This window comes from Eubalaena glacialis, chromosome 6, assembly GCF_028564815.1.
Source record: "Eubalaena glacialis isolate mEubGla1 chromosome 6, mEubGla1.1.hap2.+ XY, whole genome shotgun sequence".
NCBI lineage: Eukaryota > Metazoa > Chordata > Mammalia > Artiodactyla > Balaenidae > Eubalaena > Eubalaena glacialis.
The window spans coordinates 146,092,387-146,105,533 of NC_083721.1; the positions used below are offsets into that span (position 1 = coordinate 146,092,387).

General features: G+C 41.2%; 1 pseudogene; it reads left to right on the forward strand.

Moving 5' to 3' along the window:
- The first annotated feature begins 1,305 nt into the window (after positions 1–1,305).
- On the forward strand, positions 1,306–12,176 carry LOC133093071 (E3 ubiquitin-protein ligase RNF220-like; annotated as a pseudogene).
- The last annotated feature ends 971 nt before the right edge of the window (positions 12,177–13,147 follow it).

The following is a 13,147-nucleotide window of genomic DNA, read 5'->3' on the forward strand; positions in this document are numbered from 1 at the left end:
GGCTGTCCCAGGCAGTAGAAGACATGCTAGTCTATAAAGGTAGGGTTGTACCTGCAGCCATGCAGGTAACTTCTATCAAAGCTACGGCAGCTCTATAATAAAGACATGGGAAACTCTAAGGAGCTTCTTAGTTACCTTAGAGGACCCTCCCTCCTGACCTCTTCACTCCTCTTTCTGCCCAGTGAAACACGCTTGTGTAATATTTAAGCAAAACAAGTGTTTTTTCAGACTAGGAGGGACAAGGAGAAAAGTTTCACGGTGAATAGAATGAAAGAATGATCAGATGACACAAATTTGGTTTTTGGGAACTCAAGATGCAGTTAGATTCCAGGCATAGACTTTCAAAGACTTGAATTCATCATATAATTACATTATTATCTTGGAACTTTGAAGATGAAGGCCCTTCTTTCTCTGGCTCCTCTGAGCCACACATGTCCTCAACTAGGAGGTAAATGAAGAATCAAGTAGTTCAAGCTTCCATGGGGCTTACAGGCAATGGTGTGGAAGTTTCTGGAGCAGGGAGAGAAAGCTCCTGTGTTCCTGAGTCACTCAGTATTAAAAACTGAAAGCTGCATGTTAGAGTTAGAGTAATAGAAAAGGGAACATGTGGGGAGAGAAAATAGGAGATGTGGATAAGTAGATGGGTATAAGAAGAAGAAAGAAAGATTAGAGAATTGACTTCAGTTCAGTTTCTAATTCACTAGTTTTTTTTCTTCCCCTCAGCATTTAGAAAGTCAATTGTATTTCCAGTTTAAAATTGCCTTACAGTTTTAAAAAACTGCCTTACAGTCTAAAAATTGCTGGTAAATGTTTTAGGCATTGTTGGAATTAAAAGCCTTCTGGAAAATATGTGGATCACATATTCCAAATTTGACTATATAATGTACTAACACACCCAGCAGGTCAGAGAATCTCAATGCCTTTCCTTAAACTGGTCCTAGTTAAGGACTTAACAGATTGCTCAGGGAGATTCCTCTCTAACTCTGATGGATTTTTTAAAAAATGAATGTTCTCCCCTCCTTCAGAAACATTAAGGGCATTGGTTCCCTTCCCTTCTGGTCCCAAGATGCTGCTAAGGGCAACCCCTTGAATCCAGCTGAGATAGGCTGGGACCTGGGATTCTCTACCAGAGTGCTTGCACCGGGACAAAGGTCTCCTCCAGTAACAAAATACACAGAAACTATGAATGACTAAAAATAACTACACGCATGTGCCGTTGGGGTAATTATGAACAATAGGATACAAAAAGGCCACAAACCAACTGCCATTTCTGAGGTGCCAGGAGCAAAAGCAGGGTACTGTGGCATGATTCCTGCACACGGCACCACCACAGAGGTGAGCAGACCACCTAAGGTAGGCCTCCTGTGGACCCACGGACCTGCCCCTTCTATTACCCCATTTAAGGACCCACAGAGCTTCTCTCAGGGAACAGTAAGGACACCTGTTTCTTGTTTTTGCTCCTTGGAGCTACAGAAGTAGCCTCAATAAAGCCTTACCTGAAATTCTCATCTCGCCTCTTATCAGTTTCTACTGATTAAAGGATCCAAGGGCCCTTGTCGGTAACAGACTCATGGTGTTCTTTGGTTTTTATTTAGGTCTTTACATCTTTAAAAACACTTGGGATTGCTTATAATAAAACACAGGCAGAATAAGACTGAAGATTATGGGACCACCCTGGTGGCACAGTGGTTGGGAATCTGCCTGCCAATGCAGGGGACACGGGTTCGAGCCCTGGTCTGGGAGGATCCCACATGCCGCGGAGCAACTAAGCCTGTGTGCCACAACTACTGAGCCTGCACTCTAGACCACGTGCACCACAACTACTGAAGCCTGCGCACCTAGATCCCGTGCTCCGCAACAAGAGAAGCCACTGCAATGAGATGCCCATGCACCGCAACGAATAGTAGCCCCCGCTCGCCGCAACTAGAGAAAGCCCGCATGCAGCAATGAAGACCCAACACAGCCAAAAATAAATAAATAAATTTATTTTTTAAAAAAAGATCAAAGATGATTAAAATAGGACCAAGGGCAGCTACAAGCAAACAAGGCAATACCAAGGAGCTATAGAAATGCTCACCAGAAATTTGCTCTGAGTTTCTGACAGAAAATGAGGTATGTATCCTTCATTATTATTAGAAGGAAATACACCAGTTTATTTGAAAGATTCAACCCTTTGCTTCACCCTAAGTTTTGAAATGAATTTCATTATTCAGTAACATGGGTTTATTTATCAAGACCGACCTCTGTGCCTCTGGATGTTATAGGCAATAGAGAAACAGAGATAGAGTGCATTTCCTGTCCTCCAGGTGTTCATGGTGTAGGGAGGAAACAGGTATCTAGATAAACTACTAATATGGGTTAAGATCCCTAATGGAACCATATACAAGATGCTATAGAGGAGTCATCATGACTGCCACTGCCACCAGGCAGCCAGGGGGCATCCGCCCGCATCCCTGGCCACGGAGTCCCGCTAGAGAAGCCCCCTGGTGGCTATGCTGAGTGTCTGAACCAATGATGGAGCGGGGGGGGAGGGGGTGCCAACAGGAAGGAGGAAGTAGGCCTTCCCGCAGACCCTACTGAATGCTCCGATTGGGAAAATGAAATGGAGGAAGCAAGACGAAGGGCAGAGGCTCCTGCATGGCTGCGAATGATGCCCTGGATCGACTGATACCCTGGACATGGAGCGTGAGAACAGCACCACCCTGGGGCGTGAGTGGAGCCCGCGGAGGCGGAGGCGGGCCACCACTCTCCTGAGAGGTGGTTTTCCAGGCTCTGGCTTCCTCACGTACCGCGGCCAAGAGAATCGGGACAGGGATGCTGACTTGGATGTGGATGTGCATGACATTCTGGAGCTTGGGAAGCCACGGTACACAGAGGCTGACGCCATCCCCTGCACAGGCGAGGAGCCAGGTGAAGCCGAGGAGAGAGGCACACTCCTCCCGGGCGCAGTCCTAAACGGCCCTCCCAGCACATGCACCACGCCCGAGTTCTCTAAACAGGGGAGGAACGAGATGCCTTCTACCAGCAGCAGTGAGAGCAGCACGCAGGAGGCCGTGCAGAAGACCGGCAAGAAATAGCGACCAAAGATGTAGCTGTGACCATGTCTGAGGCCCTGCCGGGTCAGGGAGCTTGGACGGCGGCTATCCCATGGGGACCGTTACAAGTGCCTCGTCGGCATGGACTCGTACTCGATGCCCCTGAAGACCATCCAGGGTTAGCATGTGCACTGTGAGGGGTGCTGACTGCGGACTCTGGTTGCCGAGAATCTCCGCCCAGAGACCCACGGAGAATCCACTCGTGAGCCAGCCACCCCAGGCAGGCCTTGCCTCCAGCAGCCCCCCTCTCTGCACCCCACCCCCCGTGACGTGACCTCCCCCTTGTACACACTTGCACACAGGTTCTCCACGTACATACACGCACACACACAGGACTCTGGAGTCAGAGTGGAGGCAGAGGCTCAGGCTCTGCCTGCCGGATCCCACCAAGATGTGGGACCATAACTGTTCCAGGTTCCATTCCCGGGGTGGGAAGGTGGGGGCAGTAGGAAGGGGAGGTAGTCCAGCAAGGCTCCTGAGATCCAGGCCCCAGCCTGACAGATGGACAGACAGACATGCAAACACCAAACTGAAGCACATGTAATAACAGGACCATATATGTTTACAATGTTGTGTATAAATGGGACAACTCCTCCCCTTAGGTTGTAGGAGTTTCTTCTTTTGTTAAGAACACCTGGAAGCAGTGCCGTATTCAGGTCTGGCTGGGGGCCAGGCCCTTCCACATCTTGGGATGCCTGCCTCTCCCCCTCCCTGGACCGTGGTGTCCCTTCCATCTCCCATGTGCTCCGTGATCAGTGGTGTATATTTCTTCTCCCAAACATGGGACGCATGTCCTAAGGACATGATCTTCTTAGCCTTAGCTCCTGGGGTCTTCATCAGGGGTTAAGGGAGTGGGGAGGCACGGGAAATGGGAACCCAGCTGAAGCAGGGGCTGAGATTGGGGCTGGAGGAGGGTGCTCCTGGCTGCACAGACTTCAGCTGAGAACCTTTCCTGGAATTAGAGCTGCTGTTCCCAGGGAAAAGTGTTGTCTGCCCTGCCCCTCTTATGGACCCCATGGACTGATGCTTTGTCTGTATATTCTATACAAAGGTACTTGTCCTTTCCCTTTATAAACTACATTCGACATGGATTAAACCAATATAGACAGATTTTTTAAAGATGCTATAGTGTACACAGACAAAGGAAAATAACTTTGCCTATGGTTGGCTAGCTAAACTTCTTGTAGAAAGGGAAATTTGAAAGATGAGCAGAGGAGAGGCAGCTGCGCAGGCAAGGAGATGGTCAGCCCAGCTCTGCACTGAGGGATGGAGGAATGCCCAGGAGCCTCCTCTGTTGCTGCTTGGCTGTGTGGCCGAAAATAAAATCTGCCATTTTTTTTAATACTGTTCTAAAAATAGGGGGTTTGCTTAAATCCGCCAGTTGGTGTTTTGATTTTTAAATTATGTGCAGAGGATCATGCTTAAACCCTAGTGAGTACCAGAGTGGGGAGGACCTATAATTCACTCAAAGTAAATGGAAGAAAAACTGGCATCAGGGCTGTGTCTCTGAGGTGGGAGAGACAAGTTCAGGACATTGGTCCATCAGAGACCTCCCAGCTCCATGTAATATCAAATGGCAAAAATCTCCCAGAGATCTCCATCTCAACACCAAGACCCAGCTCCACTCAATGACCAGCAAGCTACAGTGCAGGACACCCTATGCTAAACAACTAGCAAGACAGGAACACAGCCCCACCCATTAGCAGAGAGGCTGCCTAAAATCATAATAAGGTCACAGACACCCCAAAACACACCACCAGACGTGCACCTGCCAACCAGAAAGACAAGATCCACCCTCATCCACCAGAACACAGGCACTAGTCCCCTCCACCAGGAAGCCTACACAACCCACTGAACCAACCTTAGCCACTGGGGACAGACACCAAAAACAACGGGAACTACGAACCTGCAGCCTGCGAAAAGGAGACCCCAAACACAGTAAGTTAAGCAAAATGAGAAGACAGAGAAACACACAGCAGATGAAGGAGCAAGGTAAAACCCCACCAGACCTAACAAATGAAGGGGAAATAGGCAGTCTACCTGAAAAAGAATTCAGAATAATGATAGTAAAGATGATCCATAATCTTGGAAATAGAATGGAGAAAATACAAGAAACGTTTAACAAGGACCTAGAAGAACAAAAGAGCAAACAATGATGAACACCACAATAAATGAAATTAAAAATTCTCTACAAGGGATCAATAGCAGAATAATTGAGGCAGAAGAACGGATAAGTGACCTGGAAGATAAAAGAGTGGAAATAACTACTGCAGAGCAGAATAAAGAAAAAAGAATGAAAAGAATTGAGGTCAGTCTCAAAGCCGTCTGGGACAACATTAAACACACCAACATTCGAATTATAGGGGCCCCAGAAGAAGAAGAGAAAAAGAAAGGGACTGAGAAAGTATTTGAAGAGATTATAGTTGAAAACTTCCCTAATATGGGAAAGGAAATAGTCAATCAAGTCCAAGAAGCACAGAGAGTCCCATAAGGGATAAATCCAAGGAGAAACACACCAAGACACATATTAATCAAACTGTCAAAAATTAAATACAAAGAAAAAATATTAAAAGCAGCAAGGGAAAAAACAACAAATAACATACAAGGGAATGCCCATAAGGTTAACAGCTGATCTTTCAGCAGAAACTCTGCAAGTCAGAAGGGAGTGGCATGACATATTTAAAGTGATGAAAGGGAAAAACCTACAACCAAGATTACTCTACCCAGCAAGGATCTCATTCAGATTTGATGGAGAAATTAAAACCTTTACAGACAAGCAAAAGCTAAGAGAATTCAACACCACCAAACCAGCTTTACAACAAATGCTAAAGGAACTTCTCCAGGCAGGAAACACAAGAGAAGGAAAAGACCTACAATAACAAACCCAAAACAATTACAAAAATGATAATAGGAACATACATATCGATAATTACCTTTAATGTAAATGGATTAAATGCTCCAACCAAAAGACATAGACTGGCTGAATGGATACAAAAATGAGACCCATATATATGCTGTCTACAAGAGACCAACTTCAGACCTAGGGACACATACAGACTGAAAGTGAGGGGATGGAAAACGGTATTCCATGCAAATGGAAACCAAAAGAAAGCTGGAGTAGCAAATCTCATATCAGACACAATAGACTTTAAAACAAAGGCTATTACAAGAGACAAAGAAGGACACTACATAATGATCAAGGAATCAATCCAAGAAGAAGATATAACAATTGTAAATATTTATGCACCCAACATAGGAGCACCTCAAAACATAAGGCAAATACTAACAGCCATAAAAGGAGAAATCAACAGTAACACAATCATACTAGGGGACTTAAATACCCCACTTTCACCAATGGACAGATCATCCAAAATGAAAATAAATAAGGAAACACAAGCTTTAAATGATACATTAAACAAGATGGACTTAATTGATATTTATAGAACATTCTATCCAAAAACAACAGAATACACATTCTTCTCAAGTGCTCATGGAACATTCTCCAAGATACACCATATCTTGGGTCACAAATCAAGCCTTGGTAAACTTAAGAAAATTGAAATCGTATCAAGTATCTCTTCTGACCACAATGCTATGAGGCTAGATATCAATTACTGGAAAAAATCTGTAAAAAATACAAACACATGGAGGCTAAACAATACAATACTTAATAACCAACCAAGAGATCACTGAAGAAATCAAAGAGGAAATCAAAAAATACCTAGAAACAAATGACAATGAAAACATGACTACCCAAACCTATGGGATGCAGCAAAAGCAGTTCTAAGAGGAAAGTTTACAGCAATAAAATCCTACCTTAAGAAGCAAGAAACATCTCAAATAAACAACATAACCTTACACCTAAAGCAATTAGAGAAAGAAGAACCAAAAAACCCCAAAATTAGCAGAAGGAAAGAAATCATGAAGATCAGATCAGAAATACATGAAACAGGGCTTCCCTGGTGGCGCAGTGGTTGAGAATCTGCCTGTTAATGCAGGGGACGTGGATTCGAACCCTGGTCTGGGAAGATCCCACATGCTGTGGAGCAACTAGGCCTGTGAGCCACAATTACTAAGCCTGCGTGTCTGGTGCCTGTGCTCCACAACAAGAGAGGCCACAATAGTGAGAGGCCCACGCACCGCGATAAAGAATGACCCCCGCTTGCCGCAACTAGAGAAAGCCCTTGCACAGATACGAAGACCCAATACAGCCAAAAATAAATAAATTAATTAATTAATTAATTAATTTTAAAAAAAAGACTGGAGAAGGTTTGACATTGCTTTAAAAAAAAAAAGAAAGAAATGAAACAGAAATGAAGGAAACAATAGCAAAGATCAATAAAACTAAAAGCTGGTTCTTACAGAAGATAAACAAAATTGATAAACCATTAACCAGACTCATCAAGAAAAAAAGGGCGAAGACTCAAATCATCAGAATTAGAAACGAAAAAGGAAAAGTAACAGCTGACATTGCAGAAATACAAAGAATCATGAGAGGTTACTACCAGCAACTATATGCCAATAAAATGGACAACCTGGAAGAAATGGACAAATTCATAGAAAGGCACAACCTTCGGAGACTGAACCAGAAACCAGACTGAATAGAAAATATGAACAGACCAATCACAAGCACTGAAATTGAAACTGTGATTAAAAATCTTCCAACAGACAAAAGCCCAAGACCAGATGGCTTCACAGGCAAATTCTATCAAACATTTAGAGAAGAGCTAACACCTATCCTTATCAAACTCTTCCAAAATATAGCACAGGGAGGAACACTCCCAAACTCATTCTAAGAGGCCACCATTACCCTGATACCAAAATCAGACAAAGATGTCACAAAGAAAGAAAACTACAGGCCAATATCACTGATGAATATAGATGCAAAAATCGTCAACAAAATGCTAGCAAACAGAATCCAACAACACATTAAAAGGATCATACACCATGATCATGTGGGGCTTATCCCAGAAATGCAAGCATTCTTCAATATATGCAAATCAATCAATGTGATACACCATATTAACAAATTGAAGGAGAAAAACCATATGATCATCTCAATAGATGCAGAGAAAGCTTTTGACAAAATTCAACACTGATTTATGATAAAAACCCTCCAGAAAGTAGGCACAGAGGGAACTTAGCTCAACATAATAAAGGCCATATATGACAAACCCACAGCCAACAACATCCTCAAAGGTGAAAAACAGAAACCATTTCCACTAAGATCAGGAACAAGACAAGGTTGCCCACTCTCACCACTATTATTCAACATAGTTCTGGAAGTTTTAGCCACAGCAATCAGAGAAGAAAAAGAAATAAAAGGAATCCAAATCAGAAAAGAAGAAATAAAGCTATCACTGTTTGCAGATGACATGATACTATACATAGAGAATCCTAAAGATGCTACCAGAAAACTACTAGAGCTAATCAATGAATTTGGTAAAGTAGCAGGATACAAAATTTATGCACAGAAATCTCTAGCATTCTTATACACTAATGATGAAAAATCTGAAAGTGAAATTAAGAAAACACTCCCATTTACCATTGCAACAAAAAGAATAAAATACCTAGGAATAAACCTACCTAAGGAGACAAAAGACCTGTATGAAGAAAATTATAAGACACTGATGAAAGAAATTAAAGATGATACAAACAGTTGTTGAGATAACCATATTCTTGGATTGGAAGAATCAATATTGTGAAAATGACTATACTACCAAAAGCAATCTACAGACTCAGTGCAATTCCTATCAAACTACCACTGGCATTTTTCACAGAACTAGAACAAAAAATTTCACAATTTGTATGGAAACACCAAAGACCCCGAATAGCCAAAGCAATCTTGAGAAAGAAAAATGGAAGTGGAGGAATCAGGCTCCCTGACTTCAGACTATACTACAAAGCTACAGTAATCAAGACAGTATGGTACTGGCACAAAAACAGAAATATAGATCAATGGAACAGGATAGAAAGCCCAGAGATAAACCCATGCACATGTGGTCACCTTGTCTTTGATAAAGGAGGCAAGAATATACAATGGAGAAAAGACAGTCTCTTTAATAAGTGGTGTTGGGAAAACTGGACAACTACATGTAAAAGAATGAAATTAGAACACTCCCTAACACCATACACAAAAATAAACTCATAATGGATTAAAGACCTAAATGTAAGGCCAGACACTATCACACTCTTAGAGGAAAACATAGGCAGAACACTCTATGACATAAATCACAGTAAGATCCTTTTTGACCCACCTCCTAGAGAAATGGAAATAAAAACAAAAATAAACAAATGGGACCTAATGAAACTTAAAAGCTTTTGCACAGCAAAGGAAACCATAAACAAGACGAAAAGACAGCTCTCAGAATGGGAGAAAATATTTGCAAATGAAGCAACTGACAAAGGATTAATCTCCAAGATTTACAAGCAGCTCATGCAGCTCAATATCAAAAAAACAAACAACCCAATCCAAAAATGGGCAGAAGGCCTAAATAGACATTTCTCCAACGAAGATATACAGATTGCCAACAAATACATGAAGGAATGCTCAACATCATTAATCATTAGAGAAATGCAAGTCAAAACTACAATGTGATATTATCTCACACCAGTCAGAATGGCCATCATCAAAAAATCTACAAACAATAAATGCTGGAGAGGATGTGGAGAAAAGGGAACCCTCTTGCACTGTTGGTGGGAATGTAAATTGATACAGCCACTATGGAGAACAGTATGGAGGTTCCTTAACAACTAAAAATAGAACTACCATACGACCCAGCAATCCCACTTCTGGGCATATACCCTGAGAAAACCATAATTCAAAAAGAGTCATGTACCACAATGTTCATTGCAGCTCTATTTACAATAGCCAGGACATGGAAGCAACCTAAGTGTCCATCAACAGATGAATGGATAAAGAAGATGTGACACATGTATACAGTGGAATATTACTCGGCCTTAAAAGGAAACAAAATTTTGTTATTTGTAGTGAGGTGGATGTACCTAGAGTCTGTCATATAGAGTGAAGTAAGTCAGAAAGAGTAAAACAAATACCGTATGCTAACACATATATATGGAATCTAAAAAAAAAAAAAAAAAAAGGTCATGAAGAACCTAGGGTCAAGACTGGAATAAAGATGCACACCTACTAGAGAATGGACTTGAGAACATGGGGAGGGGGAAGGATAAGCTGGGACAAAGTGACAGAGGGCATGGACTTATATACACTACCACATGTAAAATAGATAGCTAATGGGAAGCAGCCGCATAGCACAGGGAGATCAGCTCGGTGCTTTGTGACCACCTAGAGGGGTGGGATAGGGAGGGTGGGAGGGAGGGAGACACAAGAGGGAAGAGATATGGGCATATATGTATATGTATAATTGATTCACTTTGTTATACAGCAGAAAGTAACACACGACTGTAAAGCAATTATACTCCAATAAAGATGTTAAATTAAAAAAAAATTTTTTTTAAAAAGATGAGCAGAAGCTCATCAGATGCATAAAAGAAACAAGTATTCCAAACACAAGAAAGGGTAAGCATGCAGAGATAGAAATAAATGGCTTCTTCAGAACAATGCAAGTCTTCTATAGAGCAAAGAGTATATGGTTAAGGGATGATGAGGCCAAATAAAGAGCACAAGAGTCAATCTATAAATTATTTCTTCAATAGATTTTTACTGATGTATAGTTGATTTACAAAATTATATTAGTTTCAGGTGTACAACATAGTGATTCAAAATTATTATAAATTATACTGCATTTAGAGTTCCTGTGCTATACGATATATCCTGTACCTTATTTATTTTTATTGAATACATAGTAGTTTGTACCTCTTAATCCCCTATCCCTATCTTGCCTCTCCCTTCTTTCCTCTTCTTACTGGCAAACACTAGTTTGTTTTCTATATCTCTGAGTGTTTTTCATTTTATTCATTCATTTGTTTCATTTATTAGATTGCACATATAAGCGATAACATACAGTATTTGTCATTCTACATCAGATTTATTTCACTAAGCATAGTAACTTCCAACACCATCCATGCTGTCGCAAATGGCAGAATTTCATTCTTTTTTACGGCTGAGTTGAGCCCGTGAGCCACAACTACTGAGCCTGCTTGCCTAGAGCCTGTGCTCTGCAACAAAACAAGTCACCACAATGAGAAGCCCGTGCACCACAACGAAGAGTAGCCCCCGCTTGCCGCAGCTAGAGAAAGCCCACATGCAGCAACGAAGACCCAACGCAGCCAAGAAATTAATTAATTAATTAATTAATTTTTTAAAAGAATTTTAAATAATAAGATGATTGTATATTAAATGAGAGAAAGGGAAAGTATTGTTCAAGTGCTTCCAAGTAGGATTGGGATTCTTGGGCAAATTCCTCCTTTTCCTTCCCATTTAACATCTTACATACCAGGGATCACAGGCATTGTGGCCTTGCTCATCCCACTAAAGAGTCTGTCAAGAGCTAAATGGCAGAATAGAACTACCGTATGACCCAGCAATCCCACTACTGGGCATATACCCTGAGAAAACCATAATTCAAAACGAGTCATGTACCACAATGTGCATTGCAGCTCTATTTACAATAGCCAGGACATGGAAGCAACCTAAGTGTACATCAACAGATGAATGGATAAAGAAGATGTGGCACATATATACAATGGAATATTACTCGGCCATAGAAAGAAAAGAAATTGAGTTATTTGTAGTGAGGTGGATGGACCTAGAGTCTGTCATACAGAGTGAAGTAAGTCAGAAAGTGAAAAACAACTACTGTATGCTAACACAAATATATGGAATCTAAAAAAAAAAAAAAAAAGGTTCTGAAGAACCTAGGGGCAGGACAGGAATAAAGACACAGATGTAGAGAATAGACTTGAGGACACAGGGAGGGGGAAGGGTAAGCTGGGACGAAGTGAGAGAGTGGCATGGACTTATATATACTACCAAATGTAAAATAGATAGCTAGATAGCTAGTGGGAAGCAACCACATAGCACAGGGAGATCAGCTGAGTGCTTTGTGACCACCTAGAGGAGGTGGGAGGGAGATGCAAGAGGGAGGAGATATGAGGATATATGTATATGTATAGATGATTCACTTTGTTATAAAGCAGAAACTAACACACCATTGTAAAGCAATTATATTCCAATAAAGATGTTAAAAAAAAAAAAGAATCCAGAGAGAGAGGTATCAAAGGAAAAAAAAAAAAGAGTTAAATGGCCATACTAAAATATTCCTAAACAAGAAGGTCTGTTCCAGATAAACTAAAATCTCAATCTGCAGACATAAGGAACTCTGATACTTTAAAGACTTCATTTGAAAGGAACCCTTTGTTAAAAATTGTTGCCTTGACAGATATAGTCTACCCTGTAGAAATACATAATCCAAGAAACTTGAGAGCTATCAAGAAAAGGTTTCTCCATGTTGCTGCAAATGGCATTTTTCATTATTTATAATGGCTGAGTAGTATTCCATTGTATATGTTTACCACAACTTCTTTATCCATTCATCTGTTAATGGACACTTAAGTTGCTTCCATAGCTTGGCTATTGTAAATAATGCTGCTAGGAACATTAGGGTGCATGTATCTTTTCAAATTAGTGTTTTCAGTATTTTTAAATAGATACCCAGGAGTGGAATTGCTGGGTCATAAGGTCGTTCTATTTTTAGTTTTTGAGAAATGGCCATACTATTTTCCACAGTGGCAACACCAATTTACATTCCCACCAACAGTGTATGAGGGTTCCCTTTTCTTCACATCCTCACCAATATTTGTTATTTGTGTGTGTGTGTGTGTGTGTGTGTGTGTGTTTTGGTGATAGCCATTCCGACAGATGTGGGATGATATCTCACTGTGGTTTTGATTTGCATTTCCCTGATGATGGCAACATTGAGAATCTTCTCATGTATGTGTTGAACACATGTATGTCTTCTTTGGAAAAATATTCAGATTTTCAGTCCATATTTAATCAGATTGTTTTTTTATATTGAATTGCATGAGCTGTTTACACATTTTGGATATTAACCCTTCATTGGTCATATCAT